The sequence below is a fragment of the Bombyx mori genome, chromosome 4 (genome assembly GCF_030269925.1).
Source record: "Bombyx mori chromosome 4, ASM3026992v2".
NCBI lineage: Eukaryota > Metazoa > Arthropoda > Insecta > Lepidoptera > Bombycidae > Bombyx > Bombyx mori.
The window spans coordinates 17,954,079-17,960,100 of record NC_085110.1 but is presented as its reverse complement, the minus strand read 5'-3'; the positions used below and the strand labels follow the sequence as shown (position 1 = coordinate 17,960,100).

The 6,022-nt window shown below is 36.1% G+C and overlaps 1 non-coding gene across 1 annotated transcript; it reads right to left on the bottom strand.

The window, feature by feature from the left end:
- Positions 1 to 1,199: 1,199 nt before the first annotated feature.
- On the bottom strand, positions 1,200 to 1,326 carry Mir3393 (microRNA mir-3393). The gene has a single exon (NR_107670.1). It is a non-coding gene; the product is annotated as a microRNA mir-3393 (primary transcript).
- Between the last annotated feature and the right edge of the window lie 4,696 nt (positions 1,327 to 6,022).

Genomic DNA, 6,022 nt, shown 5'->3' with positions numbered 1-6,022 from the left:
TCATTTTGTTCTTTGACTAAAAATTATAATGAAGTAATGGAACGTGTAAAGTTTATTTTCGAGTAAATTTTGTTTGGTCTTTGAAATTTGAATAATGTAGTGAAATATGGTTACCCTACCACAGGTGGCACAGAGTCGCTTAAATTCTATTTTCGGAGCAATTACTAAACGCAGATTCTAAAGATTCCGATTTCAAACGGAACTCGTATTTCAAAAATCAAAAGTTCAGCTCAAGTTCCCATGGGGTAGAGTTCGAAAGATTTCGCGGTATTTGCTTCGCATGACTGTTCATATTCATTCCAATTTCAAGTTAGAAAATAATTATCAAAAAAAATTAACTATTTTTTTATATTAATATTACAACTTTTTTTTGTTGTTTGGTTAAGTGGTCTAGTGATAATTACTGAGGCCCTGGGCTCAAAGTGGAACACACGGAATATTTTACAGCAGAAATAATCAGGATACTGGTGGACGGTACTTACCAGTGCGGATTCAACAGACGCTTCGCTGTCTGCTAAATATTTATTTGCCTAAGCCATTTTAAAAGTAAAAGGTCTGCGAATGTGGATGTAGAGCAAACACATATGAAACACATGAAAATGTTTTTAATTATTTTTTTTAACTCGACTTACATTGTGTTAGTAACTATACTGAGACTTTAGAACTTATATCTCAAGGTGGGTGGCGCATTTACGTTGTAGATGTCTATGGGTCCCGGTAACCACTTAACACCAGGTGGGCCGTGAGCTCGTCCACCCACCCAAGCAAAAATAATAAAATAGTTAAATAAAGAATTCGTACATAATTAAGATCTGGGAATAACACGTTGTCAAGGTTATCATCAGCTCTACATAATAATACACCGTCTCCCATTTAAAATCTAGGTTATAATAATTGGGTCGTGTACTAGAAACAAAACCGATAAATATTCACATGCTAGTCAGACCTGTTACCCCTCCTAAGTGCTGTTCAATTTCACACATGACCATGCTGATAAACATGTTTTCGTTATCTCTCTGTAAACATTTGGCACATGTGCATGCGATGCCAAATTTTGATCGGCATCCATTTGGCTGATAAGGTAATGAGTATGATTTATTAGTTTTTAATACACCATGAGAAAATTGCGGGCTACTATCACTATCGAAGTATAAACAAGAAAGACATTCCCAGACAACGACCGCCAGCGTCTAAATACATATTTGCAAAAATCGATTTTATGCTAATTCGTATATCGATTAATTAGTATTTGTCTTCTCGTTAGAAAATCGACCTATTGACTGAATCGACGAATTATCCAGATAAATCTCCTCCTACAAACGTTCGCATTCTCTAATACATTAATTACATTTAGAAAATTACAAGTTTTTGATATTCAATCTTAAGGCCCTAATGTTTAGATTTATAATAGAACGAACACGACATAAAACGCCCTTACTTGTTTAACTAGTAGTGAATTTATTGCTATATGATATTAATTACCCTTTTCTAATTTATATCTTTTTCCTGTCAAACGAATATCTTAATAGTTTTGTACAGTGTACTTTTTGATCGCGTGGTCGTGCCGGATTCTGGTTACAAACCAGCCCAGGTTCGAATCGGACTTTCGACGAAAAGCGTAGTTTTTTATTTATTTATTGTTTAGGTGGATGGACGAGCTTACGGCCCACCTGATGTTAAGGGGTCACCGGAGCCCATAGACATCTACAACGCAAAAGCCGCCACCTACCTTGAGATATAAGTTCTAAGTCTCAGTTTTTACAATACAATGGCTGCCCCGCCCTTCAAACCGAAACACATTACTGCTTCACGGCAGTCGCAGTAGGTAATAGGCAGGGTGGTGGTACCTACCCGTGCGCACTCACAATACCTCCTACCTACCTAATTACTGGTTTACGCAAATTATAATTTTGCGGGTTTGAATTTTATTATTGGCAAATTTTTGTCACCCTAGTGTTTTTTTTTTTCGTTTTCATAATTAAAAAAAATATAATTTAACCATTTTAGGGTCCACTTTATTATCGGCACAAGAGCCGGTCGACACCATAATAGCATATCCCTTGAGACATGAGATCAAAGTCCTCGTCGGCTACGCCTACGTGTTATCAATTACTCTTCTGGCTACACGCGCTACTTTCACGGCTTAACTTGCCTAGTTATGATATTTCAGGCTAATTACTACCATAATTAAGATTGCTTTTAGGGTTAAATCTCGCATTTTATTGTCATCATCTTATTTTTTACGTTTTGGACTATAGTTTTGCGTGGTTCACGGACGACAGTCAATTAAACTGTTAAAATGGTTTTAATTATGCGTACTACCCGCGAGAACTGAATAAAAACTAAATCACTATCACTTCACTATTAATATACTATTACCATCATAATTGGAGTCGAATGGCCAAAAATAGAGAATATTGGCAATCTTTAGAGAAGGAGGCCTTTGTCGAGAGACAAGCTGTTTTGAAAACCACACCGAACGCCGAACGGAATACATACTTGATTATAAGTTGCATTTAAATTTAATTTATTATTAAGTAATTTATTAAGTTAGTAATTAGTAAGTAAAACAGCAATAAAGGCTTATTATTATTATACTATCATAAAATTTGTTACTATCATACAACATCGCTTATAGAGATCAAAACTGCCCGGGACATCATCATGACGCTCACTGCAGCTCATGATGTCTTACTGTTAAACGACTTATAGGATATGGGGATAGCATAGAATGGATGGATAGGATAAAAGGACACCTAATTCCGTAAGCTCGTACAAGAAACGTTATTTTAAGTTCTAAGCTACAGTGCGCTTGGATTCTCGAAATAATCGATACAATTGCATCAAATGGTTATAGTATTAGGAAACGGCCGCGCGTAGCTTTCACAGTATCCCGCAGGATGTTTTGCTCCATTTAAAGGGCACGTGCCTAGCTAGTTAATCGATCGATTTGATGTTAGTACACGTATTTACCTCTAAATAAACGGGAATAATTATTAACAAGTTTCCATTATCGGTTTTTTGTTTATTCACTATAAGCTTACAACCGATTTTAGAGGAACTATAAGAATTAACGATTTAAAAAAAAACCTTAAATAGATGTGAACTGGATCACAATTAACAATTTTTTTTGTTTGTAATATTGGTCTTCCGCTACCGTTACACAGGAGAGAGTTCAGGTTCAAGCCGTTGAATGTAGAATGAGAAGCATACAGAGGAAGAGTAGAAAAGTAGAGTATACATTATTACGCATTAAAAGTAGCAAAACATAAATCAATAAATAACTTATGTTCTTGAATTAAAAACTTCTGTATCACTGTGATATACAGCACTTCTGAAGCTTTCAAATCTACTTCATGTGAGTTGCACATTTTTTAAGATATCCTGATGCTGCGCTAACCCACGAGCCCACAACTTAAATGCTGTCTACCTCGCACCAAAGGTATGGTCTGAAGCATGTTGGAATTATTGTTCTAACCTTCGGAATCAGAAATGGATGAGTGGCAGTAGTCATAGGCAGTCTTGTGAACCATTTTAGTAGTCCTAGGGCATATTGTGAATCCGATCGGGTAGCTTCTGACATTCTGGCAGTAAGCTTACTGGTATGTTACTGGTGGTAGTAGGACCTTTAGTGAGTCCACACAGGTAGGTACCGCCACCCCGCCTATTTCTGTCGTGAAGCAGTAATGCGTTTCGGTTTGAAGGGTGGCGCAGTCGTTGTAACTATACTGAGACCTTAGAACTTATATCCCAAGATAGGTGGCGCATTTACGTTGTAGATGTCTATGGGCTCCAGTAACCACTTAACACCAGATGGGCTGTGAGCTCGTCCACCCTTCGAAGCAATAAAAAAAAAGCTTTTGCTGGGGTAGCTTCTGACAGTAAACTGTGCGAGCGCTCGCGGATGGCTGCACTACGAACCAAATAGTACAACTACGAACATATAATCGAGCGTCATTGCTTAACTCTGTCCAAAGTGCAAGATCACGTTAACTAATAAACAAGCATAACAAATGATTTCATCGTGGGCGACACCAGCGGCATCTTTTGATTGAGTAAGCGTGGGCGAACCCTTCATCGGAACACGATATACATGGCTGGTTTACATTCAAAAATCCACTGAGTTTCTCGCCGGATCTTCTCAGTGGGTCGCGTTTCCGATACGGCGGTAGATTCAACGAAGCACTCCTCTTCCTAGGGCCAGTGTTAACAATTCTCTGAGATTGAGTCCGTGAGCTCACCCACCGGTCCGCGCGAATTTGTAATAGTTGAAATAGGCAGAGTGGTGGTACTACTATGGACATTATTCGAATTTGTATTCGTTCCAATAGTAGGTATACGATGGAGAATCTAGCGAAATTGCAAGTAGTAGAGTTAGCGCAGCACAAATAATATGGTTTAGCGATGAACTTAATCCCAATTGCCCTTGCAATTTAATCTGTGTTGGGATGATAGTATTTACAAATATCTGATATTTGTATTCGCCGTTTACTTAGGTTTAATTAGGTATATTTATCGCTCGTAACGCAGGGGAAATTTTAAATTTGAAGCAGTTGCTTAAGTAACATTAGTGGCACTTCAGGCAAGTTTAAAAATAAATAATAGTTTAAAAAACTAAAAAACACGCTTTATATAAAATTCAACTAGAAAATAATTTTTAATAAATTTAAATTGAAAATAGTGTAAAAAAAATATATATTTTATTGTAAAAAAAGTGTGGGGTGCATGGTGCTATTACTTATAAAGATTTTTCTGACAATGAGCAGAAGAATTATTATTTCAATGATATCTTAAATATCATTCTAAAAAGTATTTCTATTTTTTAGTTGAATTTTATATTAAGCGTGCTTTTTAGTTTTTTAAACTATAATATTATTTATTTTTAATTTTTTAGTTGTATTTAAATATTTTCAATATTTTTTTTAAATATTGAATTTTCATCGGTCCTCGATAAATCTACAAAGTTTGAATGAAATCTGACCGTTTAAAGTGGGTCAAAATCGCGTCTAAAGGAGTCAGTTACAAACATACATACAAGTGAAGCTAATATAAAGCGTGTAAAAATAAAATTTAATTTAAATCACTTTGATTTTGAAACTGATATTGAAATGAAAAATGATAGTATGAAATGGTTTTCGGATTTTACACCGTTGTTATGAACATGGCCGTCAATGTATGTTGCGTTGTGTTGTGTTGTTTGTGTTCGTGGGCGGTAGAAAGCGTTGATGAATATCGTGTCATCTTTTGTTTTACAATACATCAATGCTGATCAAAGTATATGATTACATAATTTGTTTATTAAATCAGAGGGACTGGTGGACGTTTAATCCATTTATATAAAGTAAATAAATATTTTACTAACAATCACGCCACGTTAACTGGTCCCGTGCTAAGTTCGTAAATAACTTGTGTTACAAGTACCAGATAACGGAAATAAATATAATATTTTTATTATACACATACATATATTTAATTTACACCCATAACCCTGGAAAGACATTTATATTTATCATACAAATATCTTCCCTTGGCGGGATTCGAACCCGCGACCCCCTTGTGTAGTGACCATGTCACTTACCACTACACCAGACGGCCGTTTATATGCATATAAGTCGCAAAGTTTTCCGTGTAAAATTATTATTAAAGGCTAATTATATTGTTATTCAAAAAAATCGACGAAGGGACACCTAGATTATTTTTAAGTTTTAACTATGTAGGTACTTAATGGTTTTTGGTTAAAAGAGATTATGTTGGAGAGATTTAGACAAAATACCCATTGAGATACTTTTCTTTAATTATTTTTTATTGCATAGATGGGTGGACGAGCTCACAGCTCACCTGGAGTTAAGTAGTTACTGGAGCCCATAGACATCTACAACATAAATGCCTCCACCCACTTTGAGATATAAGTTCTAAGATCTCAGTATACAACGGCTGCCCCACCCTAAACCGAAACGCATTACTGCTTCACGGCAGAAATAGGCGGGGTGGTGGTACTGAGCCGCTACTGAGCCGGTCGGTA